This window comes from Melospiza melodia, unplaced genomic scaffold, assembly GCF_035770615.1.
Source record: "Melospiza melodia melodia isolate bMelMel2 unplaced genomic scaffold, bMelMel2.pri scaffold_35, whole genome shotgun sequence".
In the NCBI taxonomy this organism is placed as follows: domain Eukaryota; kingdom Metazoa; phylum Chordata; class Aves; order Passeriformes; family Passerellidae; genus Melospiza; species Melospiza melodia.
The window spans coordinates 6,067,856-6,094,071 of record NW_026948670.1 but is presented as its reverse complement, the minus strand read 5'-3'; positions in this window follow the sequence as shown (position 1 = coordinate 6,094,071).

Here is a 26,216-nt window from a genome sequence, read left to right as displayed (position 1 = left end):
GCTGAATGAACAAACTGACAGCACTGCTAGGGTGGCAACATCTGCTTTCATCCTCCTCTTGGGTCCCTCCCAAAGCCTGGCCAGGGCTCAAGGAGGAACCAAGGGAGATGACTTTGACCATACAGCCCCAAACAAGGCCAGATGTCAGACTTCATGGCCTTGTCTGGCTTCTAAATACACAAAGGTCAATACATGTCTCACTAATGAGTGGCTACATCTATTACAGTGCTAATGACCATGCATATTTCATTAGGGAGCAGATACAAAGATAACCTTTGCTTGGAAGGTTCATCCAGAGGCCACCTTTGGCTCAGGGCCTGCTGTCCAGGCCTCACTCAGGATTGGTGTCCAGGCCTTGGCACTTCAGGGACGTGGTTTAGTGCTGGGCTTTGCACTGCTGGGTGACCGGCTGCACTGGGCGAGCTCAGAGGGCTTTTCCAACAGAAAGGATTCTGTGATTCCATGATTCTATCCACTGCATTCAGCTGGGGCTATTTTAACAGCATTACTTTGCTCCAAAAGCTCCCTCTTGCCCAGCCCCTGTGGCCTGAGGCTTCAGCTCCTTCAGCTCCTGGTGCTGAGCTGCTCATGCTGAACGAGACGGCTCAGAGAGAAGAACACAGTCCATGCAATTCCTTCTGGGACACGGAGAGGGGAGGCTGTGCAAGCAGGAGCATTGTTTGCTGTGGCCTCCTCTCTGCCCTTCATGCCTTTCAGCGCTTTGAACCAGCCAAGAGCTTTCTCCAAGAGTGCAATGGAGCAGCTGTTCCTGCTTCCAGGCCTGGCTCTCTCCAGTCTCTGCCCTTGCCTGGTTCTGTCCCTCGTGCTGTGCCCTCTGTTCCCCCAGGGCTCGCTGGCTGCTGCCCAGGACTGTGGCACTGGCACAGATCCAGTGCTCCAGAGCCTCCTTTCTGTGCCCTTGCAGCTGCCTGGGCACAGCAGCCTTTTCCATCTGGAAGCTCCCCATGCACAGGGCGTGCCCAGCTCCGTTCCTTGCACAGCCTCCAGGAGCCCAGGGCTGCCATCTCCAGTCCCTGCTGGCACTGGGGGCTCCCAGGTGCCTCAGGCTGCTGTGACACCGCTGCACACGGGAGGCAAGAGGGGCAGGGGCTGTGCTGACAGTCAGCTCCATCTGCTGCTGCTGCTGCTGCTGCTGCTGCCGTGGGGTCATTTGTGCAGCCCTGGCCCAGAGTCAGGGATCAGATCCTGCCAGTCTCTTCCAGCCCTGGCTGCTCAGAGTTTGGGCCTTGGAGCCTCAGGTGGCCAAAGGCAGCTGCTGCTGGTCCCTCTGTGTGCCCGTGTTCAGCAGTGCTGCTTCATCAGTCTGTGCCCAGCAACGGGGAAAAGCCTCAGCCCTGCAGGGCCAGGAGCTGCCGGGCTCTGCCTGAGCAGCTCAGCCAGCAGGAAGGGAGCTGCTCCACACGGGAACCAGGAGCAAAGCACATTGCTTTGACAGGACATGTTTTCTATTGAAAGGAAAAAATAGGAAAAAAGAAAAAATTAGGTTAATTGTAAAAGATAAGAATAAAATCCAAGTTTTAGTGAAAAAACATAACATAATATTAGTGAAAAAACCAAAACATAAATGCAAAGTTACATTCTTTGCATTAAGAAGTAAATGATCTTTTGAAAAAGAGAACTCAGTTATTTCCATTGAAAATGTGCTGATGGCATGGATCCATTTTACTGACCTCAGCAACCTCTTAAAAGATTTTGGGCTTTGTTTCCAACATTGGTATTTGAAACTGTGGTCTAAGCAAGAGGAAATTGCTTTGTGCCCTTCCAGCTCCAAGCAGGACTGGGAATGGAAACTCTGTCAAAGCCCAAATCCCTTAGAAGATGACCTTCCTTCTCAGCCTGGGAATGAGCTGCACATTCCTTTTGAAACTGTCAGGGATTTCAAAGAGAAACTAAGTCCCACTTACGGCTTTTTGCTCTGGTATGGCAGTGCAGAAGGGCAATTCTCCATCCACCAGCTCCAGACTGCACTGCCTCAGGAGCACGGCCCACTCACCAGCTTTGGCCCACTCGTGGCACTTCTAGAGGAGGAAGAAAGTGCAGTTGCACAATTCCAGCTAATCAAGAAGGAAGAATGGGACAGACAAAACATCCTGGGGAGATCCAGGCGTTCAGCCGGGACTGTGGAGAGTTTGGGTCCTTGACAATTGGATATGTGTCCCCAGCTGCAATCTCTGGGCCTGCAGCACAGTCTCACTCACCTGCCAAAGCAGAAAGCTCTGGCGCTGTGCTCGCAAGGGGCTCGTCTGATGCAGAGCTGTGAGAGCAATGTGAGGGCAGAGCCAGCCCAGCTGGGCCCAGGGCTGAGCCCAGCAGAGCCCTGGCAGAGCCCAGAGCAGCCTCAGCACCCGCAGAGCCCGGCTGCAGGGAGAGAAAGCAGAAAGTGCCCGTCAGCTGAGGGCTCCTGTGCCCTTGTGCCAAGGCCTGCAGTGCCCAGGCCATGCTGGCTGTGCCCAGAGCTGTGCCCAGAGCTGCCCATCCCTGCTGCCTTTGGCAGCAGAGCAGGAGGGCAGGACATGTGCCCAGCCTGCAGCCAGCCACGGCACATCCAGCCCTCAGCAGCTGCCCAGAGCAGGATGCTCCTGTGCTCGCTGCCAGCTCCCAAAAGCTCTGATCCCACCCTGCCAAGCACACAGGGACCCACCTCACGCCAGCCACGGCTGCAAGAAAAGCTGCTCCCAAACCATGGCCTCAGCCTTCTCCAAGGGCACGGCCCACCCACGCCACAGCTGCTCCCAAGCACTTCCCCATCCACACTGGACCACCTGGAACGCTTCCTCTGGAAAAACAAACAACACATTATTGAAAAGAGATTAGATGCAAAAAGGGAAAACAAGGAAAAATGGAAAAACTCTTATCTCTGTCAGAGCCTTGAGGAAGGCTCAACTCCTACATGGTAGGGAAAAACCCAGCCATGGCTGAGGAAAGCCCACATTTTCTCTCTTCCCCCCTGCACTGCCCCCCAAAATCACGGTGATCCCAAAGCAAACAAGGGCTGCTTGTGGCCTCTGACAGCCCATTGCTCAGGGCTTGCCAGCGCCCCAGCCCCTCAGGGGCTGCCCCAGCCCGGCCAAGCTGCCCGGCAGCAGCGCCGCAGCCCCACAGCAGCTCCAGAGCAGCCCCATCCAGAGGCACCTGGGAGCCCTCAGCAAGGCAGCCAGCAGCACACGGGCAGGAGGATACAGAGGGTGGTTCCTGCCTGGCACAGGGCTTGTGGCCATCTCCGGGCACCGCTCTGGCAGGGATCCCCGCAGCCCCGGCCCCTGCCCAGCCGCTCTGTCACCAGCACAAAGGCTTCAGCAGAACCACCACAGGCCAAGGGCCTTCTGGCCATTTCCCCTTGACCACTGCACGCCTGGGCAGCTGCCTGAGCACAAGCACCCTTTGCCCCCTTCAGGGCCTCACCACCCCTCAGCCTGCTTTGGTGCTGAGCACAAGCTCCCTTTTCACCCTTTCCTGCCTCTTGCCCTGCAGACGCTGGGCATCAAAGAAAAGCTCCTGGCAGTCTGTGTATCATAACACATTCTAGAATTGAGTTATTTACAATAATCTATAATATATACAAATATATATATAATGAAATATACTCTATATTATTTATTTACAATCTAGATAAAAAATGGAAAAGAAGAAAAGAAAAATCTTCAAGAAAAGGAAAATTACCCCTGGCTCAGGTTGCCCCAGCAAAGACAGCCTCCCAGATCAGCTCTCCTCCTCAGTCATCCGGCAGTGCAGCAGCCAAGCCCCGGCAGGCGAGGCCGAGTCCGCCATGCCCTGCGCAGCTGATCGTGCAGCCTCTGGATGGTGGAATATCGCCCACGCTGTAATGCCCGGAGGACATGCAGTGTTTCAAGTGCCAGCTGTGACACGGCACTGCTCGTGTCCTCTGTCAGGGGTTCCAGGGCTGTAAGAGAGAGGAACAGAGGCACGGTCAGAGCCGGATCTGTGGAGAGCCCAGGAGAGCCCCTTGCAAGGGCCATCCCAGCCGGCTCTTGCCATGGCCAGGAGGGAGCAGGGAGGAAGGGGATCAGCCCGAAGCTGCTGGCCACCAATGGCCCACGTGCCCTGAAAGCTCCGCGTGCTCTGCCCATGGGAGCAGAGCCCTCCGCAGCTGGGGCAGGGCTTGCAGCTGCCCCCTCCAGCCCCCGCTGTCAGCCCGCTGCCCTCACTCACCAGTGCAGATCAGCTGCAGCTCCTGCTGCTGCCCTCTCAGGCGCCGCCCGGCCATGCCTGTGAACACAGAGCCTGTCACGGCCCCAGCGGCACAGCTCCCTGCCAGCGGCGCTGCCGGCGCTGTGGCCACCCGGGCTGCTGGCCCGGCAGGGCTCAGCCTGACCCTTGCCGCACGCTGCCGGCCCAGGGCACGGCTGCCAGAGGGCGGCAGCAGCAATGCCCAGGCCAGGGGGGGCTCCACGGCGCCCGAGGGCATGGCTGGCGCTGCCGGGGCAGCAGGCGGGGCTGGGGCCGAGCTGCGGCGGGCCGGGGAGGGGAGGGGCAGCCCGGGTTCGGGACTCACCCATGAACCTGACGGCCGCCTCTCGCAGGGACTCCTGTGGACTCTGCAGGTAGGGCAGGGCCCGGAGCAGGTGCTCGGCCGCTCGGCTCCTGTCCTCTGCCAGCTGCAGAGAGAGGCAGGAGGGAAGGGTTGGCGCGGGCTCAGCCCCTGGGCCGGGCGCTGCCTGCACCCAGCCCCGGCCCCCCCTGCCCGCACAGCCCTGAGGCGCGGCCAGCAGCCGCTGGCCAAGGGCTCCCGAGGGCAGGGGGCAGAGGGCCGGCTGCTGCCCGGGGAGCCGCGGTGCCGCCCCGCAGCCCCGCCGGGCCGGGGCTCCATGGGCACCCGACTCGGGCCCACGGGAGCCTGAAGAAGAGCCCGCGTGGCCTCTGCGTGCAGCACCGGGCCAGGGCACAGCTGCCAGCCCCGCACACTGAGCACCGCCCTCAGGGGCCTTCTCCAGAGTGAGGCTGGGGCTTGCAGGCCCTCCTTACCAGGAGCTCAGTGAACTTTGAGAGTTTCTCTTTCTTCACAGTTTTTTCAAGAGCTTTCCTTTTCAGGAACTTGACCGCACAAAGCAGTGTTTCCCGAGAAGTCTGGAGAGCAGCAGTGATGCGGACATGGCCCCAGAGCCCAAGGCACAGGAGCTGCAGCCTGGAGGAGGCTGCAGTCCAACAGCGCAGGACAGGAGGCAGCTGAGCCCCCTGCCAGGGGGACAGCAGCAGCCCACGAGTCCTCACCTCTGCCACACGCAGATTCTCATTATGGCAGTGGAAGAGCAGTGGGAGCAGGCTCTCACACACTTGTGTCATCAGGGGCGTTTTTCCTTCTTCTTCTACAGCAGACATCAAGTTTTGAAAGACAGTCATGGAGAGCTGCTGCACCTGGCTGTCACCCTGTAGAACAGGAAGGCAGCAAGAGCTCAGCAGCAGCTGATTCTGGTCCACATTGGCACAGGCCTGCATCTCCACGGGGCACCCAAGTGTGCGGGCAGCAGCCAGTGGCCGTGGCTGGGGGCACAGAGCCTTACGTGGTCAAAGAGTGGCAGGAACACCTTAGCCAGCTGCAGGGCCATGGGGCTGGGTATTGGGGCACCGTTATCCAGGAACAGATAGTCCAGTAGCATGGTGGTCACCCTGACCTGCGGGAGCTCCACGAGCCCTTCAGTCAGGCCCCGCATTCTTTCGGCCTGCGTGGAAGGCAAGTTTGTGAAGGGCCACCCTGCTGCTGCAGGGCCCAGAGGCCAAAGGCCTGTCCTGAAGCACTGGGGCAGCTGAAGCGGGAGGCAGGAGAGCTGGGAGCAGCTGCCCCAGCGCACAAAGCCCAGGCAGGGCCAAGCGACTGCGTTGCCCAGCCCCACGCTGCCTGCACGGCTTCAGCCACTGCCCCCTTCTCACCAGCGGGGAATGGTCCCTGCGCGGGAGGAGGACCCTGAGCAGCTGGCTGCCAATGTCTGCACGCTCCCTCCGCAGCTGCCATGACAAGACATCCATGATGCTGTCCCTGCAGTCCCTCAAGTCCAGGCACTCGAGGCCCTGCAAGGCACAGGGCAGTGACGGGGGAGCCGGCCGGCAGGAGCCCGGAGCCGCACGGGGCTGGGCCCAGGCAGCAGCGCAGGGCACGGGCACCGTCCCAGGCATCTGAGAGGGCAGAGAGCTGGGAGGCAGCTCAGCCAGATCATGCTGGCCTTCAGGCTCACCTCATCAAGGAATGCCAGGGCAGGGAAATCCCAGTATGGCATCTCTTCACTGAGCATGTCAAGGAGGCAGCATAAGATGCTTTTACACAAGGGCCTGGATGCATGGCGCATCTCCCTGCAAGGCAGAAAATGGCATTAAGATCCTGAGTTGGGGGGCGGGGGGGGGAGCCTCTCCCAGCACTGTCTCACACGGTTCTTGTCTTTCCCCACCACCCACTGCCAGGGGACCTGGGCCCTTTGAGATGTGGCTGCTCCTAGGCAGCCTCTTTTCCCAGCCTTTACCAGTCTGTTTGGCTGTCCCTCGTCCCTTTGGCCCCAGCCACGGGGACTGTGTGGGACAGCCCAGGCATGGGGCACAAATGCCAGGAGCAATGGGGAGAAGGGGGGTCTCACCGGGCCAGCAGAGCCACGGCAGAGTGGTGGGTATCAACGCAGAGCAGCGTGTCCCAGCCACGCTTGCCTTCCATTGACACCACCACCTGCTCACACTGGAGAAGGCAGAGCAGGGACTGCAGGGTCTGCACTGCAAACCTGTGGGCAGAGAGCAAAGCCCAGGTCACACTGGCAGCACTGGCTCCTTTGCAGGCCACATGGCAGGGACAGGAGGAGTGGCATGGAGCACCTGTTGGGGCTGGTGGCAAGGCCGTGCTCTTCCTGGCATTTTTTCCAGAAGGTATCAACCTCCTCTGGCATCTCTTCTGTGCTGAAGAACACTTGGAAGAGCAGATGCACAAACAGGTGGGGGAAATACAGTGTCACTACACGTGGGACACGGGGCTCCTGGAGGATCTTCCACATCACCACGGTTGCCTGCAAGGGACAAAGCCCCCCGAGACAGCGCTCAGTGCCCAGGTGTCTGTGTGGCAGGGCCTGAGCAGGGCAGGGAGAGGCCCGGAGAGACCTTGGCAGGGGGAGCACGGGGCCTGGTGGGCCTGAAGCTGCCACTGGGGCAGGTTTCAGGCCAGCGCCTGAGGCAGGGAGATGCAGTGGGGGAAGGAGGATGGAGAGCTGCTGGAGAGGCAGCCTTGGGGCCAGCAAAGGCCAGTGTCAGAAACTCACAGCCAGGCCAAAGACACCCGTTTCGTCCCCATCCGAGGTGCACGTGCTGCACTCTGGCCAGCTCCCCAGCACATCCAGGAGTATCAGCTGCACTGGCTCTGCAGTCCTGGGCGAGCACATGATGGTCTTCCACATGGTGATGGCAGCTCTGCAGGGTTAGAGCTCTGTCTCAGGGCGGGTCTCAGACACAGCACCATGGCCTGGGCATCCCTAGGGGCCCGGGCTGACCACCGGCTCTGCCTCTGCCCACTGGCCCTTGCCAGCAGCAGCCAGGCAGCCCAGCCCTGTGGGGACAGAGCCCTGAGGGGCGTGAAAGGCAGCATGGCAGCAGGCTTGGGGGCTGACATGCCAGGGCTGGGAAAGGGAGCAGCCAGAGGGCCCTGGAACTCTCTGTTGGTCACACACCTGGGCCAGGCCGTACAGGGTGATGGGCTGGGGAGGCCTGAGCCCTCTGGGCAGGTGGGCCCCATACCTGTCACAGGACGGGGCCACACGCAGGAGCGTCACCACTGCGTCATCCGGGTGTGCTCTGGTGAGATTCAAGCAGGGCCTTGTCCAGCCTGTGCTCGGCAGAATCATTGGCCACAAGCCACTGGTGGATGTACCTCACCATGGCAGGCACCTGGAGAAGGCAGGGGAGACTTGGAAAGCTGCCAGAGGGAGTCATGTGCCCAGCTGCCCCAGAAAAGTACTTCCCTTGCCACCACACTGCCATGGCCTCAAGGCTTACAGTAAGCAGCAGGCGTGGCTTGGGAGGCCAAGCAATTGTTGGGAGGATGGAAGTCAGGCCACAGGCTGCTTACTTGCTTTGCATGGCAAGGACCCTCCTCCACAAGCATATCCAGCAGGGCAGCAGTGGTGTTGGTTTTGAAGATGGGAGGGTATGCTCTGAGCACAGTGCCCATGACGCTGGTCTCTTCCTCCCGAATCCTCTTCATGAATTTGCCAACAATCTGTAGCAGAAGGGCAAGAAGCCGGGGATGTTGCATGGAGTGCTGCACACACGGTGCTGGGCTGAGCAGGGACAACAAGCCCAGCCCAGGTGGGGGGGGCTGCAGGTACCTGCGCTGTGCTGCGGAAGAGGCCACGGGTGCGTTCCTGCTCCTGTGTGCGCTCCAGGGCTGCATCTGGCAAAGAGCGAGCGCAGCCAGAGCTGAGGGGCTGCAGGAGAGGCCAGAGAACACAGCCCAGCCCTGCGCTACCCCGGCAGGGAGAGCCCCGGGACGCCCCAGGGGATGGAGCACGGCCCCTGCAGGGCGTACCCCCGGCCCCTCTTCCGTCCTGTCCGTGGGCATTTCCCCAGGGGATGGGATCGGATGGGATGGGATGGGATGGGGCCAAGTTGGCTGCAGGCTCCAGCCCTGCAGCCCAGCTCTGCCACTCACCCTCCTGCGGTGGTTGGAACGGCACCACCTCTTCAATCTCCTGCGCTGGGGTAGCTCCAGGGCCTTCTTCCTCCTCCTTCTCCACCCAGGCCAGCTTGGGCGCTCTCGGGGCTCTCTGCTCCATGGCTGTGCCTGGAGCGCGCCCCAGCAGCGAGCCCAGCCGGTGCCGCTCCTGCCGGGCCTCCTGCGCCTCACCTGCGGGCGGGACGCGGCGGTCAGCGCTCGGCCCGGGGCCAGCAACGGCCCCCGAGCGCCCCTCACCCGCCCCGGGCCGGCCATGCCCCGGCGTTCCATCTTCGGAACGCGGCACGGGAGGCTCGGGGCCGGCGGCCGCGCTGCCGAGCGGCGGAGCTCGGGCCGGGGAAGCCGCAGCGGAGGCGGCGGGAGCGGCCGCGCCGCCTTTGTCCTCCGCGGGCCCCGGGAGGAGCCGGGGCCGGGACCGGGGCCGGGACTGGAGCCTGCCTCGGGGCCGGGGCCGGGCTCGGGCCAGGCGGAGCCGAAGGGCGGCGGTGCCGCCCCGGCCCCCGGCACCGATGCCCGCCCGGCAGCGCCCCCGCCAGCACGGCCAGAGCCGGGCGGAGGCGAGACCGCGGCGGGACGGCCGGGGCCGGGCACGGGGCAGCCCCGCCCGGGGCCGGGGGCGGGCCGGGGACATGGCCCGGCCCGGCAGGGGAGAGGGAGGCGGGGAGAGGGGAGGGACGTCGGGCAAGGGACCCCGAGAGAAGGGTGCCCGACAGCGGGAAAGGGAGAGAGAGAGAAAGAAAGAGAATAAGAGAAAGAAAGAGAGAAAACGAATCTGTTTTTGCTGCTTCTTCCGCTGCTGCTGCCGTCGCTGCTGCCACCGCTGCTGCTGCCGCCGCTGCCGCTGCTGCAACTGAGGCACCGGGGCCGTTCGTCCCCGTGTCCGTTCCCCTCTCGCCCCACGAGCCCCACGTTCGAGCCCCGCGCGCCCCGGGGACAGCCCCTCCGTCTGCCCAAACACGGGAACTTTGCAGCCTTGAGCCCGGATGCAGAGCCCTGACTCCTGCACACTGGCACAGCGATCCCCTCGCTTGCTGCTGTGCATTGTCCTTGCTGAGGGGCAAACACTGTCGGGCCACCTTCCCTTGGGGTAGGATTCCTACCTGACCCCAGCACTGCACTCACACCTCCAGTGTTGCTTTCCAGTAAAAACAGGGGAAGGAAAACTGTGTGTGGCTCATGGTATTTTAGAGCGTCTAAAAATCACTAAGTCACAGTTCTTAGAGGTGCTATGCATCTGGAATTACTGGGATGGAGAAGTAGTGCAACATGGAAAAGGGGAGCATAGAAATTAATAGAGGAAAACATCTTGGATTGTTTGTTTCATTTTCATTTCCCTTCTGGAAAGCTGTTTCAGTTTTCCAGGAATCTTCTCCTGTCTGCTCTTCCCAAGAATCTCTCATGGAGAGCAAGGTCGAGCTTCGGTCACAAGACTTTCCATCAGGAAATTATGCCACTGGTGAAATTTTCATTGTGACTGTTTGTGCTGGTTTAGGGCAAATTTTGGGAGGAAACCTCCAAAAGGGGTCTGTCTAGAAAGCAAGTTCAAGCGGCCTCTCCCCCTACTAGTTCAGGAAAAGACTTCCCTTGAGAAAAGTGAAAAAACCCCAGTTTATTTCATAAGTAAAATATTCACAAGCATGAAAAATGAATAATATTAAATAAAACCTCTGACAGTGCTGGAGAGGTGGCAAATTCAGAAAGTCCTTTTTGTGGGTTGTAGTTGGCTCACTCGGTCTCTCCTGAGTCCCTCTGGTGCTGGAATGCAGCGTCCCAGAGCTCGGTGGGCCACAGGTGTGAGCTGCTGCCGGTGTTTTTCTGGGTTTTGAGTCCAGAGCAGGTTTAAACAATTCCAAGAGAAAGGAAAGTCACAGTCCAAAGGAACTTCTCTGCCTAAGCTAGCTAAAACCAAATTGCTAGACCTGGGCTGTGAAGGCATCGGGAAATTTCCAAATCTGGGCACTGGCAGTCTCAGCAAACACCAGAGCTGGATGGTGCTGGAGCCAGAACCTGCAAATTTCAAAATTATGGCTTTCTGTGCCAGCAAATCACTGGACTTGGGCTGTGCTGGCACCAGGTATTTTCCAAATCTGGGTACTGGGGCAGCAAACACAAGATGTAGTCGGTGCCAGAGCCAGTAGCAGAAAGTTGCCGGGTTTTGGCTTTCTGTGCCAGCAAATTGCTGCACTTGGGCTGTGGTGGCACAGGGGAATATCCAGATCTGGGCATGGGCGGTGCCATCAAACACCAGGTCTGGGTGGTGACAGTCTTGGCACCAGGAAATTGCTGCCTTTTGTCTTCTTTTTCCAAAAAATTGCTGCACTTGGGCTGTGTTGGAATAAGAAATGTCCAGACTGGGGTACGGGCAGTGGCAGCAAACACCAGATCTTGGCATTGCCGGTGCCGGCAGCAGAAATTGCCAGATTTTGGCTTTCTTTACCAGAAAATTGCTGGACTTGGCTCTGCCAGAACAAGGGAATTTCCAGATCTGGGCACTGGTGGTGGCAGCAAACACCAGAGCTGGGCGGTGCCAGGCCCAGTAATGTTGGAAATGAATTTGTAGAGAATTTTTAAGGTTTGATAGAAGGTTTCTATAGTATGTATACAAGTGTCACGATCCGTCCTTACAAACGGTTTTTGTGGTAGTTTGTGGGTTGATCTCAGAGTGCAAAAACCACCGACACGGTACAGGGAGTTGCTGCTATAACCAAAACAAATGTACCTGTATTGAATAACCACAGCAAAATGCATTGAGGAGGAACTGGGGGAAAAGGGAAAAATAAGGAAAAAGAGGGAGGAAGAGAAAGGAAGGTATAGAGCTACCAACTGTTTTACTAGGCCAGGACTAGACCCAGAGCTAAGCAAACTCATTCAGCCAGGTGACATTCTGTAACATCAGAAGCTGGCAACCATGAGGACTTGGCTGCCAAAAGGTTACATTTGCACTGGGCCCAGAAGTGTTTTTCCCTAAGGCAAAGCAAATTGAAATGTGAAGTTTCAAAGCTTCAAATGACTATGAAAGGAAACTGCAGAATAATTTCTGGAAGGGCATCATTGTCAATGATCATGCAGCCCACCAAGAGCTGGAGCTGAATCCAGAATTGCTTCTTCCAGCTGTGCAGGAATTCATTCCACTGGCAAGCACTGGTCCATGGGAACAAATGATCCCCTAGCTCTGGGCTGAATGGTGCCCAGGCTGCAGTGCAGATTTGAGGAGCCCTTGTCGCTTGTTATTGGCCTCCCAGTGCACTCATCCTTCTGCAAACAAGGTGCAAACAACGCAGCTGGAGTGCTGTCCTGGGTAAATATACATACAGGTGATTGCCAAAGCAGTGCATCATTTCCCAGTGAAATCCATGACCTCTTCTTACCTATGGATTTGGGATTGAAGACACCTGTGAGCCAGATCTGTGGGAGATTGCAAAGGAGCAAAGCTTTGGGATTTGGGCACACTTCTCTTGGTTTCTTTGCTCAGGCCTTTGGTGAGCACAGAACACACCTAGGTAGAAAACCTTTGACTAGATAGGATCTTTTGGATCCATTGTCCCTCAAACAGGTCAACAGGTGACTCTGTTGTAATGCCAAGTAACAAAGAGCAGCACAAATGACACAAAGAAAACATGGCCAAAGAGAAAGAGGAGAGGCCCAATGAGGAAAGGATGTGGTGAGACACTGGCACACGGAGTGAGCTGCACTCCCATAATCTCTAGGCTAGCAGGTCATGGTCTCACATTCTCCTCCTGGTTTATTTAAATGTTATTTATTTATTTTTGTTTTTCATCATCAAAATAAAATATATACCATTAAATATATGTCATCAAAACTTAAAGACAGAATCAAAAGACATTAATTCAAAACTACATCCAAAGATCAGAACATATGTATAGCTGTAACTATCAAGCCTAACGCATCAATCCTATTCTGTAAACACTCTTCACACAGGCGGCAGCTTCTTCCTGAGCTTGGAGGAAAGAGAGCTCTTCTGGATGGGAGGCGAGGACTTTGTGGGTGAGGGAACATGGGAAGTGTCCGGAGAAAACTTCTCAGTAGGACTTTAACCAGCCAGATCTGCAAAATGGAGACACAAAGTTTGACAGAGAGAGGCAAAGTTTAACAGAGGCCACCATGTAAACCTAAAGCATCTGAAGCTCCATAATTCCTGGGACACATTTCCTGGAAATGTCCAAACAGCTGCACAGGGAAACATGCTCCTGCTGGCAGACACTGAGGCAGGCCAGGGCAAACCCTGAGCCACTTGCCCAGAGCTGGCACAGGCCCAGCCTGGCCTCTGGGCTGCCCTGGGACAGCAGGGAGCCCAGAGCCCTGTGCTCCCCAGGAATGGCTCAGCTGCACACGCACCCTCCTGCTCCTCTGCCTGCCCCACAGCTCAGCAGCCCCACAGCTCCAGGGGCACTGGCAGCAGCACAGCTCATTGCAGGGGCACGTGCAGGGCACAGCTGTTCCCTGGCAATATGCACAGCCTCTCTGGGCTGCCACAAGACCCTTCCTGCCAGCAGAGATTGGCCCAGCTCCCCCCTCACCTCTGTGTGAGGCTGAGCCATGACTGCCCTTCATCTTGTCCTCAACCTGGAGCTGCTTCAGGCCCCCCATTACATGACTAGGAAATGTGATGGAGAGAGTGGGGACAGATGCACACCCTTCCTTAGGATTTTGTCATTTTTGGCACAGCTCAAAAGGCAAATCCAGAGGTGTCCAACTCAGCGCTTCCTCAGCTTTCTGGAGAACATCTCGCCTTCACAAGCCCAGCATTCTGGAGAGGTTTTCCCGCACATGTGGAGGCTTGCTGGCAGCACATTCCTTCAGCTGGGTGCCCATCACCTTGCAGAGGGCAGAGGCCAGCTTGGTGGCCACGGTGCGGACATTGGCGCTCCGCACAGGCAGCGCCTTGTTCCCCAGGCAGGGCCAGAGCACGGGCAGGGAGTCGCGCTGGGCAACTTCAGGGCTCCTGGCATGAACCCCCTGCACAAGCACTGCCAGGACAGAGACACAGCTCCTTACCCACCAGCCTCCCTGCAACAAGGATCTGCCTCTGCTTCTGCTTCTTGCCAGCCTCTTTGGCCAAGAGCAGCAAAATAGCACCCAGAGCCCCTTGGTCCAGAAATGGGCAAAGCAGCTGATCATCCTGGAAACAGAACCACCAACCCCTCAGCACTAATTGCTCCAACCAGAGCCCTTGTCCCTGTGGCAGACTTCCTACCTTTACTAAATTATTTCACAATCTCTGCATGAACAATGAATGAAATGTCCAATTGCCTTTGATTTCCATTAAGAAGTTGTCTAAACCCACACTGAAGATTTGGAAATGTACCATAGAGAGGAAACGGAGAGATTTCTAATAAAAGGGATGATTCCATTTTTGTAACTTTGATGTCAAGTGCCAGATGCCTAATCTGGCTCTTCCCTTTGCTCAGTGGCACACAGCAAAGGGCAGGATAAGAACACACCTCAAAACTCCAGCCCACCAGAGATGGCTGCTGCCTGACAGCTGGATGAGAAACATCAGTGGCCAGCTGGGGTCTTTGGCAGAATGCTTTAGGGGCTTCCAACAAAGAGCTGTTTCAAACCTCAGGGCATCTCTAGAGAATTACCCAGACCCCATTGCCTTGGCATTTGTGCATCTCCACATTTTAATGCCACTTCCCCTCCCAATGGTAATGGCACTTTTTCTTATATGTCCACTGAAATAGGGGCATAGAGAAAGAAAAATGCTACACAGGGGACTGAAATGTAACCAAAACATGAGTGTTTCCTCATATTGTCTCTGAAATCTCTCTGCCCATTTTCTGAACTGAACTGTATCAAACATGGACAAATGTTTACTAGCAACAGGCTCCTTGCAACAGGCAGATTTGGCTAAGAGATGAAAACCTGAAATGCTCTGGAGACCATTCTTATTTTCTGATCGGACAAAATGTTATTCAGCAGCAATTTAATATTCTGCGGCGGAAGAGACTTGATTTTCTCTATGCTGTTAATCCACCAGCAGACATCAACATTGAAAGAGCTCCTGCAAGTAACCAAAACCAATTCTGCTAAGCAAGAAAGGGTTATGGTACCCATTTTAAAATGGGAATTCATTTGAATTTAAATGCAATTAAAGACATCAGTGACTACTGAATGTGAGGAACAGCTGTCCGGTCCTGCTAAATCTCAGAGAAAACATCTGCTTTATCTAAAGTAGTCCTAATTTATGGTTAATTCCTTTATTTGAAAAAGAGATCAAAAGAAGTGCTAAACTAAATGCCCTATTGCTGGATATCTATATTTTTCAAATGCTCTTTAAAGGGCCTTTGACATTCCCAATCGCTGAACATGCCCTTTTGAGATTCCTAATGAAGACACAAAGTGTATTAAACCTTGCATTTAAAGATGTTGGCATAATTAGCAGTGGATTTAGCCCCAGTTGAAGCATGGCTATCCATCATCTTCTCTGCTATATATTGAGATTATCCTTTTTCCATTCCTTGGCTATTGCTGACACAGCAAGCTCCTCTGAGGAATCAATTATCAGCTGCATGTGTAGCATTTTGGGCAGCGCTGACACAGGCAGACACTGTTTGCACACCCTGAAAGGCTCAGTCCAAGGCCACTGTGACAGCACAGGCAGGGAGCCTCAGCACTCTGCTTCTGTCCCTGTGCCCCAGAGGCTGCCTTGCACTAAACCTGTGCCTCTGATACCTCTGTTGAGTTCTGACCTAAGCTGTGACCCCCAGGCCCTGCACGGTTCAGCCTCAAAACATTCCAAGAGACAAACAAGAATTCTGTGAGGACAAAACAAACTGATGCCCTGAAACAGCATTTGCCACCATTTCCCCTTAAAGATCACAGATGTCCCTGAGCTCCCCAGAGAGGAGCCAGCTGGGGCATTTTTAGCCCTCCCTTTGCTGGAGGTGGTTCTGAGATGCCCCAGTGAGAGCTCAGCCCCAGGCCGAGCGCCGCCCCCATCTCAGGTGCTGCCCAGCCCTGCAGCAGCCAGGGAAAACCTGCCAAACCCACCTGCCTTGGCTATGGGGCAGCAGGGACACGCTCAGCACCTCCTGGTTTGGAGGAGCTGCTCTGCTGTCTGCTCACAGGCATTCCCTGTAAATGCTCCCTGGGAAGAGCTCTGGGCTCAGAAGGGGAGGCCATGCCTGTGATACGCTCGGTGACATCCAGCAGGGCTTGGCCACTCAGGTGATTCCATTGGTAGCTGAACTCTTTCAGCAGGGACACTTTATCTACAAGGGAAACACATGTTTCTGCTCACTTTGCTCAGGTCATAGGAGAAAGGGCAGGGCCAACCCCATTTTATAAAATCAAGCACATTTCTGCAGATGTTTGAATCCTATTCTTCTTTCCTTCCAGCATACTTGGCAGGGTTTTAAATTCCAAAAGAAAAGCTCTCCTTTCACATTTGTAAATCCAAACTTGCCTGCTGTAGCAGGAGCTGTGTTAAAACATTTCACATCAGGGACCTCAGGAGTTCAGTCACATGGAAGCAGTGAAAAGGTTTTGCATCCCAGAGCAAAAAGGAAGAGCCCCATACTTGGGTCACAGAAAGGCACTGAGTCAGACAGTTCCTGAGATCACAAAGCAGCTGGGGAGGAGAAAGTGGAAACTCCTCTTGAAGACCTGCCTCTTCAACACACCTTTTTTCAGACATATTCCCCCAGTATGGAATTTTCAGAGCTGACATAAATCTGTGTGGCAAAGGAATTTAGAGCAGCCCTTGCCTATGTAGTTAATTGCTGTGGCCATCTTGCCCCATGCAAAACAACAGGTGGAACAAGGCATCATTGACAGCTGGGTTTATACCTGTTTGATATAAAGAAATGAACTTGGTGAATCACAAGCTCCCCTTTGAAAATAGAAGACAAAGAAGAAAAGTGGAAAATAGGCAGCTAATGCCTCTAATGTAGAGCCTCCCAGGTGGCTGCTCTGCAGAAGCTCTGATGGGTCAGTGTCCCTTCATGCCAACAGCAAAGCTGTTCATTTGGGAAGTCAGACGGGGCCCAAGCAAACTCCAAACCCCCTTTGCCTCTGAACTGTAGCAGAGATGTAGTCCAGGACTTGCTCTTCAGACAAGCAGCACAGAGCCAAGGGCTCCTGGGACTGTTGGGAAATGCTGATCCCATTCCAGCCAGTTGGGGATGGTGCATAAGGACTGCACCTGCACAGCCTCTGGTGGGTGTCAGCTGCAGGGTTCCACAGACAAGAGCAGCTGTCAAGGCACTCAGCGCTCTCTTGTGCAGGAGAGACAGAGACGAAGCTGAGGAGAGTCCCTGCCAGGGCTCAGCCTTACCCAAATGAGCAATGGATTCTCCCAGTGCTTTCACAGCTGCCCCACCAACCCTGGGATCCTTTGAGTTCAGGTTCTTTGTTATTCCTTCCACCAAACCAATGATCACCGGGTTCAAGGCATCTTTCAGGGCTCCTGTGATTTCAGCCAGCATGTCCAGCGCCCTCTGCTTCACTTTCTTGTGGCTGTCAGATATTCTCAGGACAAAATATTCAAAAATCTGTGAAGAGAACAAGCAACATGAAGGCTGGATTCAAATGTCCTTGTTTGAAGAGTGGATGTAGCAGTCAGCAATGTCAAAGATGAGAGTGATTCTTTCTGCCAGGTCAGCACTCGCTTGCACAATTTCACTGTTTTCCTGGGGGCAACTCACTGGAATGGTGGCACAACCTCATGCTGGTTGAAAGATTTTCTTCTGTTTTTAAGAGGTTTGGCTGGGGACAGAATAGTTCCTCTGGTATTTCTCTCCATCTATAAATCATTAAATTAATTCCATTTATTAATGCTAAAGAGTACCTTTGCTTTGAATGGAAGCAGATGTTTACAATGCCCGGTTTTCTATACAGTTGCCTCAAGTACTGAGGGCAATTATGATTTTGCCAAAACTATGGCTGGAGGAGATCTAAGTTTTTTTTGTTTCTGAGCCAGTGTCTGGAGAAGTGCAGGGCTATGATCAACTCTTCCAGGATACGGAGCATTTCTCTAAGTAACAAGTAGACTTCTGAAATGTCATGTGCTGTACAGCTCTCATTAGAGCAGGTTCAGTCCCTTGACAGCCTCATTATCAGGCACCTTTTGCTGGAAAAAGGGAAAAAGCAGTTACTGGGAGGAGATAGAAGAGATGGGTCCTTAGCTGTTTTCCTCCTTTTCCAAAGAGAAAAACAGACCCCCCAAGAAGGGTGAGCACTGTCTTTACCAAGAGGAATAGGAACAAGGATGGAAATGAGTAGCCAGAGCTGTGCCTGTGTAAGACAAGATGGAGTATATAGAAGTGTTCTTAAAAAAAGCAGCTGGGTTTAAACCAACCCAGCCTGATACTTCTCTTCCCTATGCAAACCCATTTTTGGTCTAGAGAACAATTGCCATGCTTTCAGGGGCTGGATTCCCTTCACTTCACCCAGCTGGGAGTAGGAGAGAGCAGCAGTTACACCAGCAGAAAATTCTGCCATCATCTGATGAACAGCACCAATAGGCACCTGCCAGACAAATACAGCTGGACTGAAACAACTTGTCCTGAAGCCTGGACCTGAATTACATTTGTCTGGGTGAGAGGGACCAGCGTGTCCCAAACAGCCAGGACAGAGTGCCAAGACACACTGAATTAACTTTGCTGCTACAGACTTAGGAAAGGAGATAAAGGAAAGGAGCAGTGAAGATACCCTACATACTTGGGCAATGTTAGTGGAGATGAGCTGGGGGCTATTTTTGCACAGGTCTAGGAGGAGTTCCACTCCTTCCATCCTTGTCTGAAACCCCTTGGCTTCCAGGAGATGGTAAAGCTTCTGGAGCAGCTCCGTTTCTTCCACAGCTGGAGGTGACATGACCTGGGCTTTTGCCCAGTGCAGGAGGTGTCCATCAGAGGGAGATTTCACCCTGGAAAATAAAACCAAATGAGGACCTGTTGGTTATAATTATCGTAGCACGGCATCCCCGTTGAGGAAATAATTAGCATTGACTCCATGATTCCAGAAGGCTGATCAATCGCTATGCTATGCTATGCTATGCTAAAATTCATTGCCCTTAGAGACAGTCTGATAGAGACAGACCAGGTTGGTCAATTGAATCCAAAACACCATCACCAGTGGCCAATTAAGAAATTACCATTTGATAAACAAATCTCCATATCACATTCCACATGTTCACAACAACGGGTGCAGCAAGTGAAGATAAGAATTGTTTCTCATCCTTTTCTCTGATCTTCTAACATCCTTCCCCAGGACAATGCCTGGCAAAGTTGTGCCTGCTGCTCTCTATGGAGAGAGCTGCAGCCACAGACAATACCTTCAGTTGACTGTGAGCAATAATCTTGAGCAGCTTTCCTAATCATGTCATTTCAAGCTGGAAAATCATGAGGCTCTGAAGAACAACATGGACCTCATGATAATCATTACAGCAGACAATCTGCAAGTGACATTCTCACCAGTGCTCACTCAGGAAAACCAAGGATGAGATGCATCTGATCTATCTTCAGATGGCTGCCAGGGCACACAGGTCACATTGCTTTGTGGAGAAAGAGAGACACTACTGCCAAGTTTAAATGCCTCCTCATATGGGACATGTGTGTCTTAGAATAAGGGAACTCATCACTCTGGAGAAGTGTCTCTACAACCAGGTATGACAATCTGGAAAAGCAGCTCAGATGCATCTGAACAGATAAACAGGGCCATATTTGAAGGATTCAGAAAATCAGTAACAGAGATAAAAACAAAAGCCACACATCCCAGAACTACACTCACATTTCAATTGCTTCCCTGGAGACCAGATGCACAGCTTAACAACCCCACTGGGAACAATTCTCCAGGATCAGCCTGTCTCTTCCATGAGCACAGGAAGATGGTAGCTATGCTACTGAGGCATGTGGTCACTTTCCTGCCACTGCTGAGCAGGACAGAGCTAAATAAATCCCCTCTGCTATCAGAGGAGAACAGGTACAAGCAGCTCTGCAACTGCCATGAAGAGACAGCAAGGAGCAAATTCCTGTCTTAAATGCTGATTGCAGCACAGGGGGAAATAAACCAAACATGCTGTCCATCAAGCAGATTACATGAAGGACAGGAATATCAAGACAAAAAGTCCACATTCAGACACCTGTTGACTGAAGTTGTTCAGGAATTTCCTTGCTACTTACTACTCAAACTTGGTACTGTTTGAGGGTAAGAAAACCATGATTCAGCCAGGCCAAAGCACATGGATGAGAACTGCATCTTTGTGGAATGGCATCTTGCTTCCAGACTGAGATTTCTCTTCAAAACACCCATCTGAAAAAGACTCCACTCAGATGAAAGAAAAGCCCTGTTTGAATTTACTTGTCCCAAGTCAGGCAGCAGAAACTTGGCCCTCTCCCAGCCTCCACAACACTGCCCTTGCCACTGCACTGGATCGTCTGAGCTGCCACCAATGGGTGTCTGTTTGTCTCTCCATTTTTGTGGAAACCCTGCCAGAGAAGTTGTGTTCGGCACAATGCAGAAGTAGACATTTTTTATCCTAAAGCATTTGTAGGGAAAGGAAAAAATCTGTGGCATTGGTCATCTCTGCCAGAAAGTTTGTCCTGAGGAAGAGGCATGTAAAGCCTGCCATGTGCTTTGTCGCATCTAAGAAAAGTGCTCAGTACTGTTTGCCAGCAGACAATGTGGCCTGGGGCTCCTTTGAGCCATCGTTCCTCTCCTTCACCGGCTCCTTGACAGATGGGCCTTCAGCCTTCTGGTTTTCCATCCCCTACAAAGACACAGAGAAACCCCATCAATCTTTAGAGTATAAAACAGGAAATTCCCTGTTGAAAACACAAGTTAGAACCAGGATCACTGCTACCAAGGCTTAGGGAAACATTTCCTAACTTAGAGATGAAACAGACCAGAGATTCAGTGATGCCAACTCTTTGTTTTCAATAGCCCAAGGCAGGTTATGGGTGCTGTCAGACTGAGCAGCAGTCTAAAATCCCAAATTCCTTAGTCTTGAGCATAAGTGGAAATAGTGCAAACTGGCAGGCAACGAGTGTTTGTGAAGGAAGCAGCAGAACAAACTGGACTCTTTGGGGGTTGGCCCATTGTGTTGGAAATTGATTTGGTTCAACTCTCACTCTCCCTGTGCCTGCACAAAGGCAGGCTCCCTTCTAAAATGCTAAAATGTTGATTAAAAAAAATAAAATCCCCCCCCTCAAACAAACAAAGGATTTTCCACTGGGTGCTGCTGAATTCACCAAGCTTCTTCCAGCCCCACAGGGCTTGACAGCAGGGCAGTATTCCCAAAAGACAGACAGTAATTGTAGTAACTAGGATTGACCTGGACATCTTTTGTAAATTTGGGAATTTTCTTGGCACTACTACTTCCAGTGTCCTTTGCAAAGACTCTGTTATCTTCAGAAGCACAATTCTCACTTAATTGCTTTACAGGGGGCAGAGTAGGGAGAGCATGGTGGGGGCTTATGCTTAAATCTAAACCCATTTTCTCCTCTTTCCCTTTCCTCTTTGTGACTGATATTGAAAATATTCGAAACCCCAATTTTCCCTAATAATATCAGTTCCTTAATAAACCCCACTTTTCCCTAATAATATCAGTGCAGATCAACAGGCTGAGGATTAACAGCTCATTCCCAGGAGCAAAATGATTCAGCAGAAGAGGAATGAGCTAAAGACAGATTGGGTATGTTTGATCTCATATTAGCAGAGGCAATACTTGCACAAAGGAGACATTTCTCCTGCCAAGTACTTACTTTCTTCTTAATTCTTGTCAGAATATCTTCCAGGTTACGGGGTGAAAAAGATTGTTCCAGAAGCATTTTAAATTGTTGATGATTGAGCAACATCTTCACCATCTCCTGTTCATAATGCCTAAAGGCGGCAGGAAGGCAGGAAGGCGGGAAGGCTAGAAGGCAGGAAGGAAGGCAGGAGGGAAGGCAGGCGGGAAGGAAGGCGGGAAGGCAGGGAGGGAGGGAGGGAGGGAGGGAGGGAAGGGAGGGAGGGAGGGAGGGAGGGAGGGAGGGAGGGAGGGAGGGAGGGAGGGAGGGAAGGAAGGAAGGAAGGAAGGAAGGAAGGAAGGAAGGAAGGAAGGAAGGAAGGAAGGAAGGAAGGAAGGAAGGAAGGAAGGAAGGAAGGAAGGAAGGAAGGAAGGAAGGAAGGAAGGAAGGAAGGAAGGAAGGAAGGAAGGAAGGAAGGAAGGAAGGAAGGAAGGAAGGAAGGAAGGAAGGAAGGAAGGAAGGAAGGAAGGAAGGAAGGAAGGAAGGAAGGAAGGAAGGAAGGAAGGAAGGAAGGAAGGAAGGAAGGAAGGAAGGAAGGAAGGAAGGAAGGAAGGAAGGAAGGAAGGAAGGAAGGAAGGAAGGAAGGAAGGAAGGAAGGAAGGAAGGAAGGAAGGAAGGAAGGAAGGAAGGAAGGAAGGAAGGAAGGAAGGAAGGAAGGAAGGAAGGAAGGAAGGAAGGAAGGAAGGAAGGAAGGAAGGAAGGAAGGAAGGAAAAGAGCTCCTGAGGGCTTTCTGTATTTTGATGATCCCCACAGTGGATTTGGGCCTGAGTCCAGGACCCTCAGACACTGAGAGAAAGCTGAAAAAGCTGCTCAAGGAGTCAGAAGCAAAACTCCAATTCTCTTGGATCATCACTGGGCCCCACTGAGGGCAGGGAGTGCCAAAGGCTGCCCAGGGCCTGGTGAGAGCAGATCCTTGAGGCCAGGATTGCAGGGAGCCAAAGGCTCTGAGCAGGGAACTGCAATGCTGAGCAAGGCCTGGGCTGTCTGGGGGAAGCAGAAAGGCCAAGCCCTGAGCCCAGCCTGGGACAGCAGGGCCTGTCCCTCACGGCTGCCTCGGGGCTGTTTGTGGGGCAGTGGGATGTGAGGGGCAGCGAGGACAAATGTCATAAACCTGTGTGACACTGCAAATCCTCATGGAACCAAGGGGCCAGTGTGGCACAGCAAGGGTGCATGGAGCCCAGGGAACCAAGGGGCCATGGTGACACATCAGGGCTTTGTGGAACCATGAAGCCATTGTGACATTGCAAGGCGCCATGGAAGCACGGGGCCATTGTGACACTGCAGAAGCAAGGGGAACATTGTGACACTGCAGAGCCTCATGGAACCAAGGAGAGACCATTGTGACACTGTGGGGTCCCACCAAACCAAGGGAACATGGAACAGATCTGGCTGGCTGGGCCTCCTGGCGATCACCTGATAGGTCTGGCTGACCTTGGCATGTCGAGGGCTGCTTCTCATCAGCCCCTGAAGCACTCAGGCTCTTGGCTTTCCTTCCTATGAGAGAGGACTGTCCTTCTCCTCCAGGGGACCATGGCCAAAATTGGTATTCCTTCTCTCAATTTCCTTATATGCACAGATTGTTCTTAGATGAAATCTGCCACAAGAGACAGGTCTGCCTGCCTTGGCCACCCAGGGGCCACCTCTCATCTGCCTTTGAAACCCAGCAACCATGTGCTTTTCTTGCTTAGGGGAAAAAAACATCCATCTCGACCAGGCGCCCATGGCCAAAATTGGGAAACTGCCTCTGGAATTCCCTACATCCAAGGATAGCTCTCAGACAAAAGCTCTCAGGACTGACAAGTCTGACTGGCCTTGGCTTCCTGAGGGCTGGCCCTCATCTGCTTCTGAAACACTGGGGCTCTGTGCTTTCCTTCCCAATAAAAAGAACTCTTCTTCCTGTCCAGGTGCTCATGGCCAAAATTTATGTTGCACCTCCAAAATGCCCAATGTCCAAGGATAGCCCCTAAATGAAAGGTGCCAAGAGAGACAGGTCTGGCTGCCCTTGGCCTGAGGTTGGCCACCCCTCATCTTCTTCCAAAACACTTGGACTTTTCACTTTTCTTTCCTATAGGAAAAAAACATCCATCTTGACCAGGTGCCCATGGCCAAATCTGCCATTCTACCTCCAAAACTCTGTACATCCAAGAATTGCTCCCAAGTTAAAAAGGTCTGGCTGCCCCTGGCCTCTTGGGAGCTGCCTCTCACCTGCTTTCCAAACACTGGGGCATAGTGTTTTCCTTCCTATGGCAATGAACAGTCCTTCTTATCTGTGCAGAAATGACCAAAAATGGGATTCCACCTCCCAAACTCCCTATATCCAAGGGTTGCTTTCAGACAACAGCTACCAGGACAGAGAGCTCTGGCTGGCCTAGGCCTCTGATGGCCAGCTTTCATCTGCCCCTCAAACACTGGTGTTCTGTGCTTTCCTTCCTGTCAAAAGAACGATCTTCTTCTATAGGTGTCCATGTCTGAAACTGGACCTCTAAAATTCTGTATATCCAAGGGTTGCTCCCAGGCAAAATCTGCCAGTACTGTCAAGTCTGGCTGGCCTTGGCCTCTGGTGGCTGCCCCTGCAACCCTGGGACTGGGTTCTTTCCTTCCCATGGAGATCCCTGGGACACTGTGGGGACCTCATGGAACCAAGGGGATCATTGTGACACCACTGGAGCCCATGGAACAAAGGGGATCATTGTGGCACCACTGGAGCCCATGGAACCAAGGGGCCATGGTGACACAGAGGGGCTTCATGGAACCCAGAGACCATTATGACTCTGTGGGGCCTGATGGAACCATAGAGACCATTGTTACCCTTCAGGGCCTGGTGTCACCAAGGGGGCATTATGACACCTCAGGGCCTCCTGGAAGCAAGGGACCATTGGGACACTGTGGGGCCCCATGGAACCAAGGGAACATGGACCAGGTCTGGCTGACTTGGCCTCCCAGGGGCCGCCTGACAGGTCAAGCTGATGTTGGGATGTCAAGGGCTGCCTCTCATCAGCTCCTGGAACACTGGGGCTCCGTGCTTTCCTTGCTATGGAAAAGAACCATTCCTCTTTTCAGATATGCATTGCCAAAATTGGTACTCTCCCTAAAAATTTCCAATATGCAAGGGTATCTCTCAGAACAAAATCTGCCAGCTCTGGCTGGCCTTGGCCTCTGGTGGTCACCTCTCATTTGCCCCTGAAACACTGGGGCTCTGTTCCTTCGTTCCTATGGAAAAGAACCGACCTTCTTGTCCAGGGACCACGGTCAAAATTAGAATTTGGCCTCCCAAATTCTGTATATCCAAGGATTGCTCCCAGACAAAAGTAGCCAGGACAGAGAGGTCGGGCTGGCCCTGTCCTCTGGTGATTTTCTTTTCTTAAAAGCTGAATGTTTTCATTTAAAAACACCTTGGAGAGGGCCCAGAGACCTCCTAAGGAGGGGTTTGGAGGCCTCAGGCACAGAAGCACTACATATGGACAAAGGAGCTCTGTGCTCTTGTGGTAGTTTTGCATCACAGAAGTGATGTTTTAAGAGAAGATGCTAGGAATGTCCTCCGTGTCTGACAAAAAAACCAATCAGTAATTAGCTTGGAGAATTGACAATCTGCTAAACTACTAAAGAAACTGTGCATGCCTCTGTGGAAACACATGTTAAAGATGAAAAACCGCTGGGGTTCAGCCACAAGCCCTGGGCAGGGGGAGGAGAAGTCATCGGCCCCGGCCGTGCTGCTGCTGCTGTGTTCTGGCCTGGCTGCTGAGATCCTGACCCTCCCCCCAGAACGGCCCATCCTGACACAGTCCCAGTGCAGCCGCTGCAGAAACCCCCATTGTAAAACAGCTCTGGCCGCAAGCACCAAGCCTGGCCGGGGTCACGGAATCATCTGCAGGCCCCGGGTGAGATATGAACTCTTTCAGTGCTTCCATCCTCCATCGAGTGAGAGAAAAGGACAAAGTGCCGACACATAGAGGAGCAAAATGAAGACACCAAGGTCAGTGAAGAGGAAGTCGAGTCCCTGATGGGAGGGATGAGGAGATGTCCTGATCTTGGCGCTGAAATCCTCTTGTAAAACTATGGAGAAGTAAGTAATTGATACATCAGACTCTCTTTTTCCCTATAAGGCATTGAAAAGTATGAGGAAATGACTTGTTCAGCAAAGACTTCTATTGCAGCAGCTCTCTGGCCACAGAGAGAAACACAACTTTCCCAGGCATTGTTTTGGAAAAGCCTTTGGAGAAGATCAGACAAAAGAAAAAATTCTTAGCTTGACTTGCTGCACCTGATATTTTAAACAAGTTGAATGTGTTACGGAGATTTGTTTACCAAAGGGTGGGTTCTTAATTAGCCAATGGTGTCAGTGTTTGGATTGGAGGATCAATGAGGTCAACTTGTAGCGAACTAGGGTATAAAAGTATGGGTTTGTTAATAAAGATTATTTATCAGCCTTCTGTGAATCATTGAGTCAATGTCTATTACTACCCGGCCGGGAGCCCTTAACGTGACAGGCCTCCATGCTAAAGTAAGCACATGTTGAAGTAGCTGTGATCGCATGAGAAGTCTGAACAGAGAAAGAGAGAAGAGTGTTGAGACCCTGTGCCCTCATGAAGAGAAGAAGTTCTCTGTATTCAGAGATGAAGATGATTTCAGAAATAGGTGAAGAGGACCTTTGCTTTTAAACAGCTCATCTTTAAAATAATACCCCATAAGCAGACATGGCCCATGAACACAGCTGTGGGAAAAGTTGTGGAAAAAATGAGAGGAACTTCACAATTGCAGATTTGATTGGCAGCTGCTATTCACTGAAATT